The sequence below is a fragment of the Rhinolophus ferrumequinum genome, chromosome 4 (assembly GCF_004115265.2).
Source record: "Rhinolophus ferrumequinum isolate MPI-CBG mRhiFer1 chromosome 4, mRhiFer1_v1.p, whole genome shotgun sequence".
NCBI classification, from domain to species: Eukaryota; Metazoa; Chordata; class Mammalia; order Chiroptera; family Rhinolophidae; genus Rhinolophus; species Rhinolophus ferrumequinum.
Genome location: NC_046287.1, coordinates 90,560,647 through 90,585,294, shown reverse-complemented (window position 1 = coordinate 90,585,294; position 24,648 = coordinate 90,560,647). Strand labels below are relative to the sequence as shown.

The window sequence follows — 24,648 nt, the reverse complement described above, 5'->3', positions numbered from 1 at the left end:
TCCCCCTTGCTGCCGCGTCCTCTGCCCCGCCCCTTCTCAGGGTCCTGGGCTACGCGGGCTGGGGACCGCGAGGAGCCGCTGTGTTCGCGGGGCCTTCTGGCCTCCCTCCCGAAATCTCGCCCTGCCCTCGCGGGGGGCCCAGACGGAGCCCCGATTTCAAGGGTAGAAATAAGGAGATAAACGCAGACCTGGCGGACATAAACTCCCAACCTCAAACACCCCAAGCAGCAGTATTTAGCATTAGGTACAAATAACTGAAATGAAGAATGATCCTCGTGAGTAATTGGGATTAAAGTCTGCAAAGAAATCAGTGGGCTCAGCGGGGAACTGCGACTTACCCGGCGCTAGTCCTCGTCTCTCAGACCTCAGCTGGCTGCTCCCCTCGGAGCCCCACTCCGAAGACTTCACTGTCAGCAATTGTCCAACCTATTCGTCACCTGATCCCTCTGGCAGCGAGGGTTTGGAATCCCATCACAACTGTGCCGCGGAGACCGTCCAAATCCGGGTGGACGCTGGGGAGAAATTGCCAACCAATACAGAAAGTTTCACAAATAGAAACCAAGCCCCGTCTGTTAGTAAGGCTGAGCGCGCGGCGTCCCTCGGCCCCTGGGGGGCTTCAGCGCGCTCCAGCAGCGCCGTCGCCTCTCCCGGTACAACGCGCAGGTGAGACGGTCCTGGCTTGCTTAGAAGAGTCCCTTCTGCTTGGTTAAACCAAAGCACATCGCACCCCCCTTGGTTTCTTTTCTTTGTCCTTGGCCACTTTCAGTTTGTGGAACCACGTCACAGGCATTTGGGGCTTAATTTGCCGAGTGTCTCTCTGGAAAACCACCCCTTCCCTCAGCATATACATAGCCTGGTTTGGAGAGGTTAAAGCGCGGTGTCAAGTCGTCGCTGCTGCTTCAGATGACGACAGCAAGAACCAATTTCAGAAAGCCAAGTGAATACAGGCTGTCAATCCCCCGCTTCCGTCGAGGGCAGCCTGTTTGGAGTTTAGGCCGGCTTAGACCTAAAGGAACTCTGGACGTTTGGGGTTCTGTCTCAGGAATTCAGATCGGTTGTAGACAGACTGGGAAGGGCTTACATTAAACTAAATCAGAAAGAAAGGGGTGTGAGGTATGTGTTAATATTCGTTGAGTATCTCCTATGTGCCAGGTACTTTTCCGACTTAAGCAATCCTATCAACATCCCTAAGAATAACAAATCATTTATTCCCATTTCGCAGAGGAGAAATCTGTGGCTTAGAAAGGTTAAATTACTTGCCCAAGGTCACACAGCTAGTAAGTAGCAGTCAGGCTTTGAAGGCAGATATATCTAGCACCAAAGCCTATCTCCAATGTCCACCATATCACTAGCAAGATGGAAGAATACTGAAATGAAGGCATCAAGCAAGAGCCTGTTTCAGGAATTTTTAAGAGAAGAGGAATCAGGAGGAAGCCAACAGAAAGAATCTTAAAACAAGAATAAATGTCATGCAAAGTAAATCAGGGAGTCTACTAGCCAAATAACAACAAACTGTACCAGGTAGCAGACTGGACATAGTCCAAGGCAAGAAAAACATTCTTGTAGGGAGACTGTGAGATTTTGGACCAAGACTGTAAGATTTAGTCAATTCCCTTTGAAGCCACTTTGAAATTATCTTGACCGAAAAGTGCAATAGTCTGGCTTGTGCACTATTGTCTGCAACATTCTATACATTTGAACATACACATAGAACATCTAGCCACAGATAAAGGAGGCCCACATTCTGTAACAGTAGTTATAGAGCTAAGAATAAAGTTCAAGGACAGATTTTTCAAATTAGGAATCACACTGGAAATCTGCTCCATCTCCCCCGTGATCTGGAAATATAATAGAATTTCCCAAGCGCTAAGTGCTGAAGGGGATGAGCTTTCCAAGACTGCCTAATTGGCCAATTCTGAGAAAGTCACTGATAATTACGATGCAGGAAAAGCAGAGGCTGCTTTTGTTTTATTTTTCATGAGGAAGGTCATCTTCCAGATCACAGTGCCCTCCAAGACTCAGGGCTTGAGGGTGTCAGTAGCAGGAACAACTCACCACTTCAACCAGCCTGGCTCATGCCCAGCACCCGTTGGTCACACACAAAGCTCCACTGTAGCCAGGATAGCCTCTTAGGACCCAGCCAGGCTTCACAAGAAGCAATTTGTACCATGAGCAGAGATGCAACTCTGTTTTTGAGCTCAGTTGATGGAGTCAGCAAAGGGGAAATCAGCCTGTACAAAACAGGAACTGAGATGAGATGAACTGAATAATAAGCTATGAGGAGGAGGCTGCTGGCTGGCATCATTACCACACAGTCATCCAACGAAGGAGGGATGGTCCTGCCTGGGAGGGAAGCCAAGACATGCCTCAGGGAGTGAAGGAACTGACACAAACTGCTTTGGCTTGTCTCAGTTTCTTTTCCTGTCTTTCAGTCCGAAGCATCCATTATCCGTGAAAGGACACGTTTGTATGATTCCACTTACAGGAGGAACCTAGAACAGGCAAATTCATAGAGACAGAAAATAGAATGGTGGTTACCAAGGGCTGGGGCAGGGGAAATGGGAGTTACTGTTTTGTAGGTATAGAGTTTCTGTTGAGATGATGAGAAAGTTCTGGAGATGAATAGTGGTGATGGTTGCACAGTATTGCAGATGTAATTAATGCAACTGAGTGTATACTGAAAAATGATTAAAACAGTAAATTTTATATGTTATGTACATATTACCATTATATATATATGATCTATTATCATGATGTAATACTTCTTTAGAGTAAAAGGACAGTGAATGCAATGGGTTAAGACAAGGCTCCTACCCCTGGAAATTCTTTTCTTGAATTTTAATAAATCTTCCCTATTTTGCTTTCCTTTAGGGGTGTGTGCAGCCAATTTTGGGTGTGACACTCTCCCATTCAGAAGGAACTTCTAGAAGCTGGAACAGACAAGGAATTGGATTCTTTCTAAGAGCCTCCAGAAGGAAAGCAGCCCCGCCGACACCTTGATTTAAGCCCAGTGATAGCCATTGCAGACTTCTGACCTTCAGAACTGTACGATAATAAATTTATATTGTTTTAAGCCACTAAACTAGTAGTTAATACGAAGCAGCAACAGGGGAACTACTATAACTATATAATAGGGAACTATTACTATTATAGCAATGGGAAACTAGTACAGAACCCAAGAGACTGATTTTGGTTGCACTGATGAAATGCAGTTCCTGGAGCTGCAGTGTAGTATCCCTGCCAGTTCGTTTTCTGGACTCCCCTGGAAATATCTCATTTTCCCTCCCTCTCTCTTTCATCATCAAAGTGCTTTGAACATAAAATATCTGTTGAATAAATGAGTTCTGGCAAAATATAGAGTCTATGAGACATGACCGATGCATTTTTACAGTCTAAAAACTTTAAAGATTAAACAACTCTTTCGCTATTTGTCAATGAATGCCTTTACTATTAAAAAATTGGTAGTTAAAAAAAAAGAGAAAGAAAAAGAAATTGGTAGTTAAATTATGTGGACTTGAAGTAACAGAGAATTTATGATGATCACACCTGGCTCTCTTTTCTACTTACAGGGAAAATGTAGATTCAGTTTAAAAGTCAATGCCTAGTCTTAGCATACAGTACTCACTTCCCTCATAGAAGAGGAAGCTTCTTTTCTGCTCTGAAGGATTTGAAGCTTTTTAGGTTGGCTGGTGAAAGAGACTGTGACATTCTTGTAAACATAGCTGACACCCATATCATGCACAACACTAAACACTAGGCCTATTTGAAGATGGCAAGACAAGTAGAGCATTTCAATGAATCATTACAACATTTGGTCAGCTTAGAAGGGCTCCGAAGAGTCCCATTGTCATTCTCTGGCATTGACCCTGCTGTCAGACAGTCAAACCAAGTGTAAATAAATAGGTCCCTTGAAAAAACGCCATTGGTTGAAAGTTGCTGACTTAAGAACCCTCCTGGGAAGAGACATGCTTCTCGAATTAAGCTGTGTGCAGAGCTGATGCACTGACCCAGCCATGTTCCCTGGGCCCCTGTGGGCCAGGGGAACTTTTTTTTTTTAATGTTTATTGTTCCTAACTAATGCTATATTTCTTTGGCTTTGAAACAGTTCTATTTTAGTCAACAGAAATATGTGCAACACAAAGGGCAAAAAGAAAGTCTGGCTGGTTCTTATTGCTGCTTTAAGTTGAGCTTGGCTGGAATATAAAGGGAAGCACGAGGAGAAGAGGCTGAAGATGAGAATCTCAGGCTGCATTAAGGACTTAGAGCCTTGTCCTGAGGGCAGTGGGAGCTACTGAAGGGTTCTGAACAGTGGGACGTGATCAGGTTTGGAGCCTACTGATATTTGCATTTTTCTTTCTTGATGATCTAATAATTCTTAAATTCTCAAACTTCAGTGTATATAGCAATCCCCTTCAACCTTGACAAAAATGCAGGTTCTGATCCAGTAATTCTCGGGTGGGGCCCAGATGCTGCAACAAGCTGCCAGCTGATGCCAAGGTTGCCGAGCCATGAATTGCACTTTGAGTAGCAAAGGCCTACACAGAAACACTTATGAGCATCCACCACTGATTTTTTTCAGAGCCTGCAAGGTGAGGAACCAGCTGGAGGGCATACACAAAGTTCTTTCCATCCTTAAATAGCGGTGTGTTTTCCTGGGGGGACCTGACTGCCCGGACAGAGAACATGGTGACAACGTCCTTAGTCATTCATTCTGAGTGCTTCCTTCATTCTGGACCATTACACAGACTGTGCCTTCAGCTCAGAAGTCTCTGTCTTGTCTTGCTCTCCATGTACTCAGTTACCAAATAGCCTTTTCCCTGCTTCTTTAGTGGGATTGGCTCCCCAACTTTCTTGAGGTTTCCCCAAACCAAGAACATCAGATTCTTCAAAAATGACCACTATGCCTTGGTTTGGATAATTTGGGGATGTGAAGGAAGGTTGCAGGTAAATAAATTAGGTTCCTTTAAATTGATGTTGCAAAGAGTAATACAGGATTCTTCTAGTCTTTATTTTGTCCATATGGCATAGATATACATGTCTTTGTATAGTATAAACAAGATGATAAATGTAAACTACTTAGCACAGTTCTAGCACACAGGAAGCAGCCGGTGTATGCTAGCTATTCTTACCAAAATACATGCTTTATAGAGAGGTTATGAGAGTTAAGTGATGTGTAAAGCACCTAGAATAGTGCCTTGCACATGATCGGTACTGAACATACCATAGCTATCATGCAGTAATGATGATGAGAAGGGAGAGGATATTGTTTCCTCTTCTGTCAATAGAATTACCTTCCTATGGTAAGACTTTGGGGGAGACTTAAGGAGGTAAAATAATTTACTTAAACACATTTCAACAACCAACAATAATTAGAATGCAATCAAAAGCCTTTCTTTATATTTCTCTTGAGGATCATCAAAGGTATCGCACTCCTAAATCTTCACGCCACTTCGCTGCATTCCTTTTCCCCACCCCTCCAATTCATTTACACCCAGAATCTACACCCAAGCACCCCTCTTCCTCGCTAAATGCAATTTCTTGCATTGAGTTACTCAACTCACAGTAGCTTCCGCAACACTGAACACTGAGCCTATCACATAATGAGGGCTCAGCAAACATTTGCAAAGTTGAATGGAGTTTTATCAGAATACAGAGTTCTTCCTACAAAAGTTCTAAGGCAAAATTTTTCTTCTAAAAAATTCAATCATTTCTCTCATCCCTCCAAAGCACAAAGGAGCACCTGGAACAGCACATAGGTATCATCTTGATAAAATAACACATCACTCCTTCTCCTACCTTGTTAGATTAATTCAGTAGAGCAGTGACCAGTGAGTGACCTCAATCAAAGTTCGGGTTCAGCGTGCTTCTCTCCAGCTCTGGGATGCTTCTAACTCTCCTTAGTATATAATGAGATACTTTTGCCCCCAAATCCACAGCCTACTTTCTCAGGAGTATCCAGGTAACAGCAATTATTTTTTTTAGTTCACTACCAAAAGCAATTGGGTCACATTGTGCAAATTAAACTCTCCTGTTCACCTCTATCAACCCAGATACACGTATAAATCCACTCTAGCTATTCTGATGTGAGAAGGGTCCTGTCATTGCTGCCTGGGATCACACTACAGCAGCAGAATCCTCAGAGGCCTCTGTCCTGAGTCTCAGTGTCTAAGGCAACTATCGTAGGCTATTGGATAACACAAGGAAGGAAGGAAGGAAGGAAGGAAGGAAGGAAGGAAGGAAGGAAGGAAGGAAGGAAGAAAGAAAGAAAGAAAGAAAGAAAGAAAGAAAGAAATGAAGAGGGGAGAGGGCAGGAAGGGAGAGGGCAGGAAAGAAGAAAGGAAGAAAGAAAGAAGTAAAAAGCTTATCCTGTAGTCCAGGAGAGGTTTACAATCCCTTTATAAATGGTGCTAGTATTTTCTGAAACAGAAATCAGGATATAGTCTGATAAATGATGTTTACTGAGTTGTAATTATAAAATTCCTAAAGTTATAAAAATTGTGCTAAATTTACTTAAATATTTATTAATTTGCTTTTATTGGAAATAAAACAATCGAATGAAATCACATTTATCTGGAAACATCTGTGACATAAGGCCACCTTGCCTGTGTGGATTGGTAGGATTTCCAATGGGCATAATTATAAAAGCAGCACAATTTCCCTAAATTAACTTTATATGCTTGTGACTCTATTTTTTCTTTCTTATCACATTTAAATGGCTTCAAATTTACTACGACACATTTCAACAACCAACAATAATTATAATGCAACCAAAGCCCTTTCTTTGCATTTCTTTTTTTGTTGTTGCATTTCTTGAAGAGCCTCAAAGGCGATCCTAGTCATAACACTCCGCTCCACCTTTGTTATTCCTTTCCCCATCCTCTCCAATTTATTTACACCCAGAATCTATGCCCAAGCATCCCCCACTCCCTCTCCAAATGCCAACTACACTCTCTCAACACACAGCCTAAATAAATTTTGTTTTTTCTCTTTTATTATACCCTTCCAAATAAGCAAAACTCCTTGTATGTTAGAACTAACAAAGTTGGAGAAACTAAACAGGCAAGTACAGGATTTGTTTTATTGGGTGCACATCGTGAGAAAAGACTGGAATAATTCTATGTTGATAATTTTTTCCTCCATAAAGTATTCTTTTATGCAATACATCTTTTCACCTCCCAGGAACTTTTCTTAAAATTTTATACATGGCTTTATAATTTAGTTACTATATTAAATTCTATTAAACTTAGGCCTTCTCTCCCTTCTGACCTCAGAAACACAATATAACTCACTAGTTAATGCTAAAGTCTCTCATTGACTAATAGATCAATGGAACAAAAGAGAGAGTCCAAGCACAGACTTGTAGGTATATGGCCAGTTGTTTGGCAACAAAGGTACCACGGCAGTTCAGTGGGGGAAAGTACGGTCCTTTCTGATAAATGGTGCTTGCACAATTTGATATCATGTGGAATAAAACTAAACATTGACCCTTACCTCACACAATACACAAAAATTAATTTGAGATGGATTGTAGACCTTAGTGTGAAAGATAGAAAAGTAAGACTTCTTTAAAAAACACATACGAGAATACTGTCATATATTTGGAGATCAACTTAAATTTCTTAATCAGGACACAAGAAGCACTAACTATAAAAAATGAAAAAAGCACTAACTATAAAAGACAAGATTGGTATTTGAAATAATATATTCAATAATACCTGCAGTTTAGCTGAGTCTTTTATATTAGCTACGTTTTGTATTTATTAGAGATTCACGATGTATTGAGAATGACAGCTCAGATGGATCCAATGTTCACACACACAAAGCCTTAAATTTCACATTGATTTTGTGGATGCATTACAGTTGCAAAATACCAGACCCTTTTTCTAACTAAGGATTTATGAGAGAAAACAAAAATGAGGAGTCAGTTGTGCTTTTAGACATTTTCCACATTTTTGCCGTAGCAGCTTTGCTGTAGACATTTTCGCTGCAAGCATTTTGCCACAAAACTTTTCTCTACATAACCAATTAGCCATAAGGCATAATGCAATTTTGCTGTAAAAAAGATAAAATCATGAAAAGTAAAAGAGGATATTAAAAAAGACATCACTGGGGGTTGTTTATCACTTTGTGAGGGGTGTAAATGTCTAACTATTACGTTGCTTTGTACACCTGAAACTGATTTAAAAAAAGAAATGTGAAAAAAAAAGGACATTGTCTTGGTGTCCTTTACACCAATTCATCGTTTACAGAGCGTGAAAGCATTCACAAAACTCTACAAGAGCAAAAAATGTTTATTGAAAGTCAGGCAGAGGGAGAGAGTTCTGTTTGGAACTGACAAAAGAAGTTTTGCCAGAGCAGTATGATGGAGAGAGCTGCGGCCAGTTTCTGTTTAGCTCAAGTTTTATATTTTTCCAGGCAGGATGTAGGGTGCTTGTCAGCTTGCGGGGGGACTGCCATTACAATTGTCTTCTCCTGGGAACTGTCCTGTTGCCATCTACGAAGGATGTCAGCTTTCAGGGGGTTGCTGTTGCCATGGGCAACTGTTCTCTTCTTACCTATGATGGATGTCAGGTGCTTGTCAGCCTGCAGCTGCAGTGCTGGCCGGAGGATTCAGACCCAAGAGGTTACATTTTAAGCTCCTTCCTGCTAACTCACAAGCTCGCTCCTGTTAACTCTTGTCTCATCAGACATCAAAAAATTAAAAAGACTTTATTGTTAAAATAAAAAAATATTTAAATACATTTAAAATGTTCGAGCTGTAGATTCATGGCAAAACTGTGCAAATAACCAATTTTATTTTGTGGATTGCATTTGTGAAGCATTTGTCCTCATTCTAAGGGAAATGTGGGTTCAACTCTGTGTCCTCAAAGAAGACAGCTAGCCTCTCTTTTTCCTCCCAATGTAGTGTGTTTCAAATAAGAAACCAACTCTTGGGGCAAATTATTGTCACCTGGGAGAAATGCTAACTGTTTTAAAACCACCACCACGTCTGTTCGTCACTGTATAGACTGTTATAAGGGCTAGCTAAGATTTATATATTAATATAGAAAGGGGAGTAAGTGTGAGAACTTCATCAGTGGAGAAATGAAACCAAGTTCCCCCCAAAAACAACCAAACAAAATCCATCCCAAAACAAAAAATTGTCAACCAGTTATTTGTTCTCTTTTATTGTGGTTGATTAGTTTATCAATGGAGAAATGAAACCAAACAAAACAACCAAACTGTCAACCAGTTATTTGATTCTTTTCATGGCAAAATTGCCTTACAGCCAATTAGTTATGCAATGAAAATATTTGCGGCAAAGATGCTGCAGGGAAAGTACCTAGAACCACATTTAGAATCCCCCTAAAAAGCAATCGGGTAGAAAGAAAACTGGCAGTCCCTGTGGCTACAGATCCTGATGAAGTCGTCAGCATAATTTTGAGTCATGTGACCCTCCCAGGTACAGGAGTGATGTCTTTCTCATACCTTTTTCAGCAGGCAATTCACCCTCAAACTTATAGGTTTCTAAATAAAATGCAAATCCATCATTTGCGCCATTATACATTGGATTCTACTGTCAGAAATGAGGATAATAAGGTAGATAATTTCCAGAATCCTTGCGACACCATGATTCTTATTACGTGTATTAATTTAACAGCTTTTTTTCCCAAGCTAACATTTATGTAACACATTCAATTCTTTGACTTCTCTTCTTTATACTGTCTTATCTATTCTGATTTCTTCCACAGACCCTCATCTTCTTCTTATTGTTTTTGGTTTCCTCTTTTTCAGAGTTAACAATGAGAACAAACTGAAACAGATTGGTTTATAAACCCAGTCCCACTTCCTCAGTCAGCAGCCTTCCATCAGTTTCGTTTTCTGAAATGCAGTATAGCTGAGATTTAGTGCTGGGGCTCACAGCAGCCATTTGGAGGTTCCCATGCTCTTTTTGCCACTGACCGGCTACGTGCCTTGGCAGGAGGATTCTTCTCTCTGAGCCTTAGTTCCCTTCTTTGTAAAATGGGCATAATACTAACAGCATCTAACACATAGGGTTAGACATCCGGTCTGCCATGGAGAAGTTAACTACCCCTGTGACTCTCACAGCTCTCTGTGCAGCACCACTGCATTATATTTTGTGACCTACATACATATTTCTTGAGGATCAACCCTCAAATGCTTCATGTTCAATCAGACTCTTCTTGATTCTCAGCATCAAATCTTCCCAGTGTCCCAAACTCTAGTGTACATCACATTTTTATGGAAACAAGGAAAAACAGGCACACTTCATCGACCGAGGTATGACTTTGAGGACCCAGAATCTTCTTTATCCCAGCCTTTCACTGATTATCATAAATGACAAAGTAACTTGTTAGAAGTTGTCTATCTGGTTTTGGTAGGTATTTCGCAGAGATATGCTGAGGACTGACTAATGGGGATTAATTTTTGTACTGTGTCAAGGACACAAACTAGTAGGTAGTATAAATAATATATGCTATTTGACATTGGACAAAATATTCAGGGTCCCCCTCAGTTTGCTTATTTGTAAAGTGTGTTGAATGATAAGAGTACCTACTTCAGTATGATGATTATGAAGATTAAAATAGATAATATGAATATTTAGTATAACCTAGCCCATAATAAACACTCAAAATCTGATTTATTAATAATGCTGATTTCATTATAACTTTATTTTCCTTTATTTGTAAAAGATGATAATAATACCTCATAGATTTTTATGAAGATTAAATGAGATATTTTAAAATATGTGTGGTACAGTTTCTGATATATTATATGTATTTAATAAATGTTAGCTTTCTTAAAACAAACTTCAATTAGTTTCTTGCTTACTAACCACACACACACACAACATACAAACGCACACACACCAGTTCATACATGATTTCCCCCGGTCAGCATTGATGCTATTGAATAAGGAGGAAAATCTATACATTGTTTCATGAACCTGTGCAGTGTTTGAGCTCTCCTGAAAGGCTCAGGTCCAGTCACAGAGATTTCTACCATCAAACTTACTGGACAAAAATGAGTACTCTTTTAAATGTATTCATTTTCTTAACTAAAATTCTATTTGGGAGGGGCGCAGGGTAGGGGGCAGTTGCTATTTATCCTGTGGCCATTGATTTGTTTTTCCTAATCCAAGTGGAAATGATAAACTACACAACTTGAAACACAAAGATTTACTTATAGTATTGTTCTCTCTCCTCCAGTCATTGTCATAAAAATCCATTATTTATCATCTAAATGCTCATACAGCCCAATTGGTCTTTGTCCTAATCCTTCAGCTCTCAGGTCATTTCCCTTTCAGTGAATCAGACACCATGCTTTTTTAAAAATAGACTTTCATATTTAGATTTATGACTAACTTGGTAATGTGGTAATGTGTTCTGATAAGTCTTTTTTTTTTTTTTAACAAGAGGCATTTGTTCAAGCAGCTAAATAGAGTAATTACTCAATACATTTTTTTACCCTTACACATGCTTTTAGCAAAGGAACTGTGTACTGTGTCAGTGATACGAAACAACAGAGTATAAATGATGTGTTTATTTGACCTTGGGCAAGATATATCAGGTCTCTTTATAGCCTCAGTTTGCTCCTCTGTAAAGTATACATGGTAAGAGCACCTATTTGAATTGGGTGATTATGAAAATTAAAATAGATAATGTGGATATTTAGTGCAGTCCTGTTCTTGTTTTAAGCAACTTTTAAAACTATTAAAATCATAAGAAAAAAAGTCTTCCTATTTGCCCCATAGTTGCCATGACGTACCCATGCAGTCACCATTTCCAGTGCACTTCATTCCTTTGTGTGGACCCAGGAAGAGCTGAGGTAGAGCTGAGGGCCATCAGGTCCACGTAGTTCCTTGTCTAGTAAGCCTGCACTCCGAGTGCAAGTCAAAGGCTGGGCCAGAACTGACATCTCCACACTTTCTGGGAAGAATCCCCCACCCCAGCACATGGCCTGTCACCAGTCAGAGAGGGTGTTCAATGGAGTTGTTAGCAAGTGAGCCCCGTCAGATTATTCCTGGGCATCAATTACCTCTTGGCAGTGATGATGACCTTGATCCACTAGAGAAAAAGACTTCGAGCTACTTCTCCAGTTGTTATCAGTGGCTTTTATTTTAGAGACAGTTCTGCAGATTTGGGGTAGCATGTGGCCTAAAAAGCAAAGTAAATAGTTTGCAAAATGGTCAAATGTATCTTTCTGGCCCTATCAACATCAACTTTGCTAGTGTTTCAGAAAACAGCTTAGCTACTTTGGGAGTTACAATTCTTAAAAATGTTTAAAATGTGGATTTATTTTTTCTGATTTTAAATAAAATATATTCATTGTAGAATAGTTGGAATGGAAAAATATTCTAAATTTCTAAATCACACAGACAACCACTCTTAATGTTTTGGTATATTTCTTTGTCTTTTTGCATATGTATGTTATGTTAATATATGTTATATTATATATGTATATGTATACACACATATTATAAAATAAGAAATAATCTTGTATATATAGTATTATCTGGCTTTAAAAATAATATAGCATCAGCATTTCTATAATTCATCTTTCAAAAAACTTGATTTTAAGTGACGATGTAATAGTCCATCATATGACTGATCCATGATTTATTTAATTTATTTAATCAATACTCACTGCTTCCGATGATAAAATTATTGTTCTACCATAGGGCTCCATCTTATAGAAAGAAAAAAAATACATCTCTGGAATGCCTAATGTATATTATCTTCCTGGGGATATAATTTGCTCATTTTACACAAAGGGTGGGTTAAGTTCTATTTATATAGTTAGAGACCAAAGGGTATCTTACTGGTTTAAATACCTAAAGTGACAGATAATACAAGAAATGACAGCAAATAAGAACTTTGAGTCTGTTTCTCTCATGATCTCCAAACTTTGGCCTTAAGGGAGTCACACGGTGACTGATGTGTTTTCCAAAGGAGATAAATACTTGGTAAGTTTTTAACGTAATTCCTCTAGTTAATTTTTTACTCACATATTCCCCGATGCTAAAGAAGTAAAAGCCCTGTTGGTGAATAAATTATTTTTTCATTCAATAAACTAAACTTCCTACTGTGTGTTACTCTTCCTCTTGGTCATGCCGAGTTGTAGACAAATTAATTCTAATTTGAGAAGACATCTGTATTTGCCATTGAATAAAAGGGATATTCAAACTAATTTAAGTATAAACTCTTCCCATAAATCTTAAACATACCTAACTCTGTTTTTTATTTTCAAAGGTGAGGTGTCTGTCAATTGACTTTCTTTAATTAAAAATGATTTTCTGACATTGCACAGGTTTCCTCTGAGCCAGCCACACACACTGGCCTCTGTCACATCTCATACCTGGCCACCCCAGCTATGAGCCTCACTGGGACCTCTGGGGATGGGTGTATGAGGGACCTTCTGCTCACTGCTAGTCTCAGGATCCATGGTATTAATGGAGTTGTTGAGGATGAGAATAATTGACTCTAAAACACTAATAACTGCAAGCATCTCAGGATTTACCCAAAGCACTCGAAAGAAGCCATGTACCAAGCTACACTACCGTCTGATGGGGTGGAATGTATATGGACTAGATTTTAAGAAGGTCAAATGGAAATGAAATAGAACTTTGTCTGGGAGGAGGGGTGAGAAGGAGACAGGAGGGGCAAGGAAGGACATCTAATCACTTAACTCTGTGTTAGGATTTTTCTTTTTTTAATATGATGGAAGTCAAGGAGAGGACAGAGAGAACACATCTCACAGCACCACTTGGGCTATGTTCCTGGATTGCACAGAAAAATCAACTCTAAAATTGAACTCTCTGCACTGACTCTTCAAAGTGTATTTTCACCTAAGTTCTGCTGTATGTAGCTTTCTAGAAGCCATAGGACCTCGTCTCTCTGTGGCTGACACAGACAACTTTCAGTTTATTTTGGCAGTCACCCAGTCTCCTTCAGTTTGGAGCCATTCAATGGCAAGAGAACTCCAGGAAGGAGCTGTCCTGACACAAATTGTGGCCTGAGCACCAAGAAACCATCACAAATTTTGTGTTTTATTTCCTCCTTTTTCCTATATTTGATATCTCTCAGGTGGTTATGTGAAAGTTAATTTCATACTTTCCCTCTTCCTCTATCTTATTGGTAAGAGAATGTTTGGCTGTGCCAGAGCTAGAAACACAGACACAACTGGGGTGTATGGGTATACTTGAGGATCCTGGGCTCCACTACTTACTCCTGCAATTAATAGTGAGTATTTCACTAAGATTCCCCCATCCAAATATACCAGTGAGATTCCTTTTTGGTAACACACACACACACAACGCACACACACACACACCCCTCTTCAGACCTCAGCAGCTAGGAGCATGGGTAAGAACCTGCTGACACAGCCCTTTGTAACTACTACACAATGAGCCAAACTACCTTAGTACAGAATATGAATGAACTCAGAACAGCGGGTGGATTTATGCAATTTCTCAGAACCACAGTGGAAGCTTCTGACTTGATTGCCAAAACTGAAATTCTTTTTTCTTTCATTCTTTGCCTCAGAATGATCACTGCCAGCATACAAATCAGTTCTGGGTAACACCAACAACAGGAAATTAGGAACAACGACAAGAGGCATGACTTTCATGACTCATTTCAACCCAGAGAATACATTCAGGTCCTAGTTACAAAATCGTGTGACATAAATACAATTGCACAAATAGAGTCACCAAAAGATTAAGCTTGAATTGAAAGACTCATTCATGTCACTATTTTTAAAAAATTGATATATTCTAAAATTAGACTATCTCAATATTCTTTAAGTGATATGAATGTGCTCTAGAATTGGGTACTTTAAAATGTGTTTGTTTTTTCCCTTTTGGAAGCCCTACATAAAAGTTTCTCTTTATAAGGGACTAGTGGTTAAATGTCCCACATTGATTATTTTTATCCAAGATTGGCCAACTCTTCAACATCCGTTTCCTACTTCAGGACAATGGTCTCAGTAATTCTCCTTCTATTTTTCTGTAGAATAAGAGCTTGCATATTTACATACTAGGCTCAAATGCAAGTCATTGAGCATTTGGATCTCTATCACAAATGTGCAAATGTAGAGGTAAGAAAGCATCTTACATTCCTTGTTTGGTTGCGAGGTGGGTAGTAGGTAGCCAGGAGGGAGGAAGGGTAACCAGGAGGGAGGGAGGGTCTGCACATCAGAATTGGGTTTTAGCAAGCAATCTGGAAAACATAGCCATAAACCCTGCCTGGAAATCATAAGTCACATTCCAAGGAAGGAAGTCTGGAATGAGGAAAGGGTAAACTTAGCAATAATGATTCTTGCTAGATCCTGCTAATACAGGCAAAATGATAAAGAAGAAGAATGTTTTAAGAACAACTTTGTCATAAAAAATAGTCACCATCAAAGAAATAGACATAAAAAGATATATACTTTTTTCAGTTGTTCTTTTCTTAAATATTTTAATTAAAATATAGCTAACATACAATATTGTTAGTTTTCAGGTGTACACAATTGTTATTCAATGTTTATGTACCTAAAGAAGTGATCACCATGGTAAGTCCAGCAATCATCCGACACCGTACCATGTTATTACAATATTATAGACTATATTCTCTATGTTGTACATTACATCCCCATGACTTATTTGTTTTATACCTAGAAATTTGAACCTCTTATTCCCCTTCACATTTTTCCACGCCTTTTTAAATTTTTAAATTATAGTTGTATATCTATTTCCTTCACCAGGTTAGGGAAATCTTCAAGTAACTTTTCAATTCCTTGTTCTGTCTCTTCTCCTTCTGGTATCCCTATGATGCCAATGTTGGTACATTTGATGTTGTCCCAGAGGCCCCTTAAACTCTCCGCATTTTTTGGATTCTTTTTTCTTTTTGCTGTTCTGATTGGGTGTTTTCTGCTAAATCTCCAATTCAGTCCTCTGCTTCATCTAATCCACTGTAGATTCCCTCTAATGTATTCTTCATTTCAGTTATTGTGGTCTTTATTTCTGACTGGTTCTTTTTTATGTTTTCTACCTCTATTTTTATGTTTCCAATCTCTCTGTTGAAGTTCTCCCTGAGATCATTGAGCATCCTTATAACCAGTGTATCAAACTTTGCATCTGGTAGATTGCTGGTCCCCATTTTATTTAGTTTTTTTCCTGGAGCTTTGCTCTTTTCTTTTATTTGGGATATGTTTCTCTGTCTCCGCATTTTGACTGCCTCCCTGTATTTGTTTCTATGTAGGGCTGCTATGACTCCCAGTCTTAGTAGAGTGGCCTTATGGAGTAGATGTCCTGTGGGACCCAGTGGTGCAATCTCTCTGGTCACCAGAGCCAGGTGCTCCAGATGTGCCCCTTGTGTGTGCCCTTCTCTTGGAGTTGAGACTTAGTTGCTGTTTGCATATCAGTTTGAGGAATTGACCATCAGGCTGATTGGTTGTGAGGACTGGTCATGACTACAGTGGAAAAGCTATTGTGTAGAGGCTGACCCTACAGAGTAGAGTTCACTTTAGTGGGGCCCTCATTCCTGCCCAATCTGCCCTTTGGATGTGTCATCCTTGGAGGTGGCTGGATGATGTTCTGGCCCAGCCTGAAGTTGGCCGCTGGACCTTCCAGTCCTGGGGGCTCCTGGGAGAGGACCCACTGCAGGCCACATTCAGCTGCAGTCTGTGTCCTTCCCAGGATCACCTGGCATGAGCCACAAAGGAATGCATAGATTGCACTTGGCTTGGAGGTACCTCAAGAGGTCCAACTGTGAACTGAGGTCAGCTGTTGCTAGTGCCAGGCTTAGGACTGCTCAGCCAGAGATACAGGACATGCTGAAGCCAGATGCTGCTCGTTTGGGTTTTGTGAACCTTTGAGAGATTTTAGGAAAGTCCACAGCATCAGCCAAGGCAGGCCATTTATACAGAAAAGCCACTGGAAGTGGGTTGGGTGTGCCCAAAAGTTGGGTGGGGCATAGTCTTAGGAAATCACCAGGATGGGGCAGATAAAAGGTGATAGCCAATTGGATGGAGACTCAGATATGGCATCTCCCTGCATCTGCATGCAGGAAGGGGGAGGGCTCAACAAAGAAACAATAGCTTCCACCAGCTCCTCATGCAGGAAAAAGCTGCCCCTCCAGGCCTTACCCTCCTTATAAGTTCCTCCTTATATGTTCCTGGTGCCTTTCAAGTTGCTGCCCCAGCACTGGAGCTCAGAGAGAGTGAATCCGTCAGTGAGTAAGTCCATGTGTAGTCCCTTTAAGAGGAGTGCCGGGGACTCCAGCCGCCCTCCATCTCATCAGCCACAATCTCTGCCGGTTTTCACAGCCGGAAGTTATGGGGACCCCTCTCTCTGGCACTAAAACCCTGGGCTGGAGAGGGGCTGGGACCCCTCACTCCTCTGGGGGGGGACTTCAGCCGAGATAGCCCTCTCTATAGTTAATGGTCACATGAGGGTGTGGGACCAGAGTGTTCTGCATCTCTGCCCCTCCTACCAGTCTCCAGGTGACTTCTATCTCTCTGTAGTTGTGGGGCTTAGGTTCAGCAAGACTTCAGGTGATTCTCATTGATGGTTGTTCTGTAGTTTAGTTGTAATTTTGATGTGGTACTGAGAGGAGGTGAGCACAGCGTTTACCGACTCTGCCATCTTGACTGGCTCATATGCATGTGTGGGGAGCCATGATTTCTTGATGCTTTGGAACTTTAAGAACTGGCTCAGTTTATGATTAACTTGTTTCTGCTCCTGAGGCATTGTCTTGCCTGCACCTGGAGGGTGCTTGCACACTGCTGAGGTATGCGGTGGGAACGGCCAGTTTCTCGGACACAGATCACTGATGGCTATCAGGATAATGGATAGATTCTGTCATGGGATAATTGCTTTTGGGGAGTTCTTTAGTGATTTTGTAAGTTTCTGGGTAGAAGTTAAAAATTTACTTTCTGTGAGGTAACGCACACTTGTGATTGTTAAACTGCACATACTCAAAGGGTATATAAACGGTGGTAGTGAATAAAGACGGTGCTTCAGGATCACTGAAGACCGGCCGAATCATCATTTGTGTGAGTGTCTCTTTTTCATTCCCACTCCCCTTGTCAGGTACTGATCGATTTGTGACGGCTGGCTCGTCACATGCATGTTTCCATGCATATAAAGTTTAAAGCAAACAGAACTCAACTCTATTTTTTAGGGATATATTCATAAATGGTACAGCTACAAAGACAAATGAAGAAATAGACACAAAAGTCAGTAAAGTGGTTCCCACTAGGAGATAGGATAGGGACAGGTTATGACTGGGTAAGGGGGTTCTTGATTGACATGTTCTATTTCTTAATCTGGGTGGTGGCTATATAGGTGTTTGCTATACAATTATTCATTAGATGATACACAAGTGTTTGTGGGGACAGAGCCAGGAGTGCAGTTTCCAGGCTCTCGGCCTCACGTGGAAAGGTGCTGGCTCGGGTAGTGAATGGCCATCAACTGTGATTGGATGGCCATCAGCTCTGGCTAGTTGGCCGTCAGCTGTAACCAGTGAGCCATTGGCCACTAATATAACTGCCGTGGCTACGCTAGCAGAAAATGGGGGCTAGCAAGAAGATGGTGGCTGAGCTAGCAAGAGCGGATTGCAGTTGGCACAGCGGATTGCAGCTAGCAAGTGAGGCTGGTTGGCAGAGAGAAGTGAACGGCAGGTTGCGAATAGTATAGCTCCTGCTTCCTATGTCTCCAACCCAGTCGCCAGTGAGATTATAGTGGTATGATTCCCCTATCTATGGCTCCGTGGGTGTTCCTTTTTGGCCTCACCATATCCTGTGTTCTTATGTGGGGAGTGGGAGCTGAGACCCCGTGTGACACCCGGCATGACAATATTTTATACATTTTCTTCTGAGTACATGTTTTATTTCACAATTTAAAAATATATATATATATATTTTTTAAAAATGGCTGTGTTCATCATCCCTAGGAAGATGAACACTTTCTTAAGGATGAGACTTAGACGTCATTAAGACTTAGACTGGCATACTGTGGGTTGTACCACAGTGAAGTTCTCACTTGGAGATCTCTGAAAGCCCTTCATATTTATTATTAGAGGCTGAGAGGGCCACTGACATCGATGCTAGCTTCTCTGTGGCAGTCCTGGGACAGCAGGCAGCAAGGACAGGAGCTGGAATGAGGAAGGCTGGGCAAAAGGTGGGGGAGCAAAATAAGGGAGGGGGAAGGTACAGTGCAGGCCAGGAAGACCTGAGGTCACAGGGGGAACCAAAGGTCAAGTAGGCAGAGATACTGGTGGTAAGCACAAGACTATGCATCAAAACAAGACAGGTAAGTAGAGGTGTGGACATCTATGAATACTGACAAGTTTTCAGAATGAAAACTTAGAGCTCAGGAGATGTGAGGCTTAGTCTCCTGGCATGGACCCAACAGAGCTGGGGAGAGAGAGCTAGGCGGGAACTTGAAATTGCACACACATACATACAATGATGGCAGCAGCACTTGGGGTCCCAGATAAAGTCAATGTGAGAAATGACAGAGTAAGTTACCAGGCAGGATTGCTTAAGGATTAACTCAGTCAAATACTTACTGAGAGCTACCGTGGGCCCGATGCCATCCCAGGAATGAAATCCAGTGTAAACAAGACAGTCTCTGTCTTCCCGGAATTCATATTCTAGGAGAAAGTAAAGCATGAAAGACAGATGATAAATTAGTAATTATACAATTAAACAGGTAATTCCAAATGATAGTATCAAGAAAATAAGACACGATAATATAGAATAGAATGGCTTGGGGAGGGAGCAGTGATCAAAAATGAGAAATGCTCTTCCGGAGAAAGAACAAGGAAAAAGACCATGAGAGGAGATATTACCAGCAGTCTGAAAGACGCTGTCAAGGGCAGAAAGTACAAAAAAATGGTAGAGATGAGGCCTGTGATTAAGGACCAGCTGTTGAATATGGGCCAGAGCCAGGACTTCAGCTCCCGAGACAACCAGATAGACTGGATATAGTCCAGTCCTTCAGGGGGCGAGGTACCTAACCCATTATCACATTGGAGCAGGCTTGGCAAAGCCCATCAGAGAATATGACTCCAAGTGGGGCCAACCTGGAGTTTGATCCTTGAGACATGTCAGAAGTCAGAGCCAGACTGCAGAGCCAAAAATTTCTCCAGTTAAGATACATGATTCCATTTCCTGAGCCAATTGCCTTTTCCCCAAGGAAGGCTCAGCCCTCTGGTTTGGAGCTTTCACAATGATGAACATCATACCACTTAAAGCACATTAAAGCTGTAGAATGCTACTGGATTCTCTATTTTTTGGCTTAGGATGGCTGCCATAGTCCAGTTGTCCTGAGATTGTAATATTACAGAGACAGATAATGCAGAGAAAGCCCCTCATCCCCCAGAGAAGTCTGGAACACAGTGTATTTGTCAGCAGACTCCTTTTAGAGTCTCTTGATAAGATAGACATTCAAGAACACTGATTACTGAGAGCCATTGAATCACACAGGATAAGGCTGGTGATCTCTCACAGCCTGTCTTCCTCACGGCCTGCTTTTTTTTTAACATACTCAAAATGAGCCTTTAGGTGTTCAAGTATGCATTCTGGGAGTGTCATTTAGCCCAACACAGCAGCCTGCTCTGGTTCTTAGGTGTTTAACGCTAAAAACAGTTGAGAACAAGGGCAAAGAGAATGATTCCAGCTGAATGGCCAAGACTGCTCTGTGAGAAGCTGGGAGAAATTGCTTCGTGTTCCTCTTAACACAGCACTCCAGACAGTTCCTCCTCTTGCAGTGAGAGTTGACTCCGCTTGTCACATCCCTGACAAGATCCCCACATACACAGGTTGCTCAGTAATCTTCCTGGCCCACCTTACAGGTTTGTTGAGAGGTCGGATGAGGAAAGCAATAGATTACCTGTAAAGCATTATGGAAATATCAGTGATCAATATTATTATTTTATAATAGGACCATTTTATAATCAATCTGTTGTAGGCCCACAAGTTCGATGGTTCAATGAAAAAATAAGCTGCTAGTCTAAAAGGACAAGGAGTGGTGTGGTGGTAAATGTTTAACAAGCCACCCTCCAGGAAAAAAAAGCTCTGTGTCGCACCTACCAATTTCTGTGGTGCAAATACTCTCACCATGGCTGATATCAAGCTACTAATGTGATGCTGCTGAACCCAGAACTGGGACGAGATGAGCTCACGGGTACAATATATGCTGGCCCTCGTATATCGTTGGCTGGGGTTCAGGGGTAAATAAAACACAGTTTATGTCTTCACAGACTAATACATGGACTGGTTGAGGAGATAGGCAATGAAGTGAAGAACTATGAAGTGGTATAACAAATACTCTAACAAAATCATGTCCTGATAGCAGATACTTGTGTTTGTTGACCCAATGGGATCTGTGTCCTCACGGGGAACAAAGCCTTAGGTAAACAAGATTTAGCTTTGATAGTGGAATTGAGGCATTAGCTATAAGTCAAAGAGGATCACAGTAAATTACACCTGTAATACATAGCTGCCTACTTCTTTATGAAGACTGGCACTAAATAAAATGACGCTGTAACAGATCATGTCCAGTGATCTCAGCTAGGTTACTGACAAGTATAAGAGGAGCTAAGTCAGAAAAAGGGTAATGAAAGCTCAGGCATCTATGGACTAGAAGACCCGCGTCCCATCCTCTTAACATCTGGTTCTTTCTTTGTTTCTTTCTTTGTTTCTTTGTTTCTTTTCTTTCTTTGTTTCTTTGTTTGTTTGTTTGTTTGTTTGTTTGTTTGTTTCTTTCTTTTATTTATTTATTTTTATTAGTTTCAAGTGTACAAAACAATGTAATAGTTAGACATTTATCATTTATATCCCTCATAAAGTGATAACCTCCCTCCCCCAATCTACTATCCCTCTGACATCGCATACAGCCGTTACGTTTCCACTGTCTCTATTCCTAATGCTGTACTCCACTTCTTGTATATATATAAAATTATAGTTGACATTCACTATAGTTCAGCTCCAGCTTCAGGTGTACAGTGCAGTCAGTGATCAGACATCTACAGCATCCCTGAAGTGGTCTCCCTAATAAGATAAGCATCTTGTTCTTGCTGCTATTTCTCACTACATTGGCTGAGGAAGGAGTAATAGGGCTGGGGAGGGGCAGGGAAGGCATGGAAGAAGCTTAGGAACCAAGGGGAAGAAGAGGCGGACCCCACGAACACCTCTCATCCTGCTCTTGTTAAGTCGATGAAATCTGCTCATGCCCACCCTCCTTCTGGGCAACTCTATTGACTGTCAAGGTTCAAAACTTGGTCATCTCTTCAGGTATTTCAGCATCACACAGTCCTCCCTCAGCTGCTCCTTCTAGGCTCTTCCAGCTCTCTGATTGCACCTTTCTCTTTCTCTTCTGAACCTTTACATGTAGGGGCTCCCTCGCCTTTTCTTCTTCTCTTTTTCTATACTCTACTTGAATATTGACATTAACTCCCTGATTCTTCCTCCGTGCAGATCACATCTTCTCTATTTGATCATCAAAACCTTCCTTTTCTCATGAACACCAGACTCCTATCTCAGTCACCCAGTGCACAACTCAATCTCTATATCCTCTGGACCATCAGTTCAAACAGCACATCTGGAGTCAGACTTTTCGCTTTCCTTCCTGCAGACCTTTCGCAGTTCCCCCTCTTGAAGCTTCCGTTAATCGCAATGGCACGATAGTTCTTCCAGTCACCAAAACTTGAGCTCTCAAGTCATTATTTTTTTTTTTTAAGGCTTCCCTTTCTCCAGTAACTCTTACCGGATTAATTGCTGAGTTTTTTTCTTGTCTGTTGGTTTGTTTTGTACTCATCGGCACCAGTGTCATTCAGGTTTTAATGATCTCTCATATGGGCACCACCTCTCTCTTTTGGTAGCTGTTTCTCTCTGCTCCAATCCTGTACCTGTGCTACAGACCACAGTACCCCATCTATCTTTTACGGGAAAGCCATGTGACCCAAACTTGGCCAATCAGAGTCCTTCCTCGGAGGTTTTCCAAGTTGGAACTCAAAGGAAGTTCTATGTTTTCTTTAGTTTTATACTATCTTTGGTTTATAGGTAGAGCTATAAGCCTGTGTCCTAAAGCACTGGTAGCCATTAACCCTAACATATGAAGAAGCTTAAGAGAAAATAATTGATAACACAAATAAGCAACAATGAGAGTCATGGCTTTGTTTCCATTCTAATTCCATTGAACTCTAAGAACACCTGTCCCCATTCAAAAAGCATTCCCTTATCTCACAATTGCATAACTTTGTTTTCTCACAAAGCTGTTTGCTGGTACAAGAGAATGGAATCATACACACATTTTAAAATGCAAACTAAAACACGTGTTCTTGGCCAAAAGGGAGAGCATACAATTTAAATAGTGAGGAAAACAGCACTCACATTCGACTTTAGGAGAAAGCAGAGCTACAATTAGTTAATTACTCTCCCTCTCGGTGGATCCAGTGGGCCTTTCATTAGTCCTACAGTTGCTCACATCAAGGACTTAAAAAAATGGCCAATCACAGTACTTTCAAACAGCCTCCTTGCCTCACTACACAATGGAGTAACTTTTGAGATCTATTGCCAACTTTTCAGTTTGCCCAATAGTTACCCAAATATGTTATGACATATGCTTATTTAATCAGTCACTGCATGTGGTTTGAATTTAAGAGAAGAAACCTACCAGACTGTGGATTTATAGTTTTACCAGGACACCAAAGTGCAAAGTCAGGAAATAATCAGCCCAAATTTCTGTGTAGCATCCTGAGTCACAATCGTTAATCCTTCTAGGAGTCACATGCTTAGATATTGACAGGAACCTGTTTTGACTGTTTTCTATTTTACTGAATTCAAGGTATTCTTGGGTAACAGACACATTTTGTTACTACCAAACTTAATTCTTAAGTCTTTTTCCAGGAAGCTTTCAGCTGAGTTTCTCTCTCTCTCTCGCTCTCTTTTTTTTTTTTTTTTTTACAATTACAGTTGACATTCAATATTTTTTTTATATGAGTTTCATGTGAACAGCATAGTGGTTAAACATGTATATAATTTATGAAATGATTCCCCCAATAAGTCTAGCACCATACATAGTTTTTTCAATATTATTGACTATTTTCCCTATGCTGTACTTTACATCCCAATGACTATTTCATAACTGGAAATTTGTACTTTTTAATGCGTTCACCTTTTTCACGCAACTTCCTTACCCCCCACTCCAATTTGGCAACAGTCAATTTGTTCTCTGTATCTATGAGTCTGTTTCTGTTTTGTTTGTTCATTTATTTTATTCTTTAAATTCCACATATAATTGAAATCATATATTTGTCTTCCTCTGTCTGACTTATTTCATTTAGCACAATATCCTCTACATTCATCTATGTTGTCACAAATGGTAAGAGTTCATTCTTTTTTAAGGCCAAGTAATATTCCACTGTACATATGTATCACATCTGTATCCAATCATACATTGATGGGCACTTGGGTTTCTTCCCTATCTTGGCAATTGTAATAATGCTAGCTCCACGTGCACTTGAAAAGAATGTATACTCTGCTGCTTTGGGGTGAAATGTCCTAAAAATATCAACTAAATCCATCTGGTCTAATGTGTCATTTAAAGTTACTGTTTCCATGTTGATTTTCGGTGTGGAAGATCTAACCACTGGTGAC

At 40.7% G+C, this 24,648-nt stretch overlaps 1 protein-coding gene across 3 annotated transcripts in view; it reads right to left on the bottom strand.

The window, feature by feature from the left end:
* Window positions 1-2,423, bottom strand: part of RUBCNL (rubicon like autophagy enhancer) — a 39,818-nt gene extending 37,395 nt beyond the window's left edge. The window contains exon 1 of one of the 3 annotated variants that reach the window (XM_033105028.1): window positions 2,056-2,423. The gene's annotated coding sequence lies outside the window, so the exon portion shown is untranslated. Of the gene's footprint in view, window positions 1-338; window positions 470-2,055 lie in introns of those variants that run through there. The other 2 variants (XM_033105024.1, XM_033105023.1) reach the window with 2 other exon arrangements.
* Window positions 2,424-24,648: the final 22,225 nt, after the last annotated feature.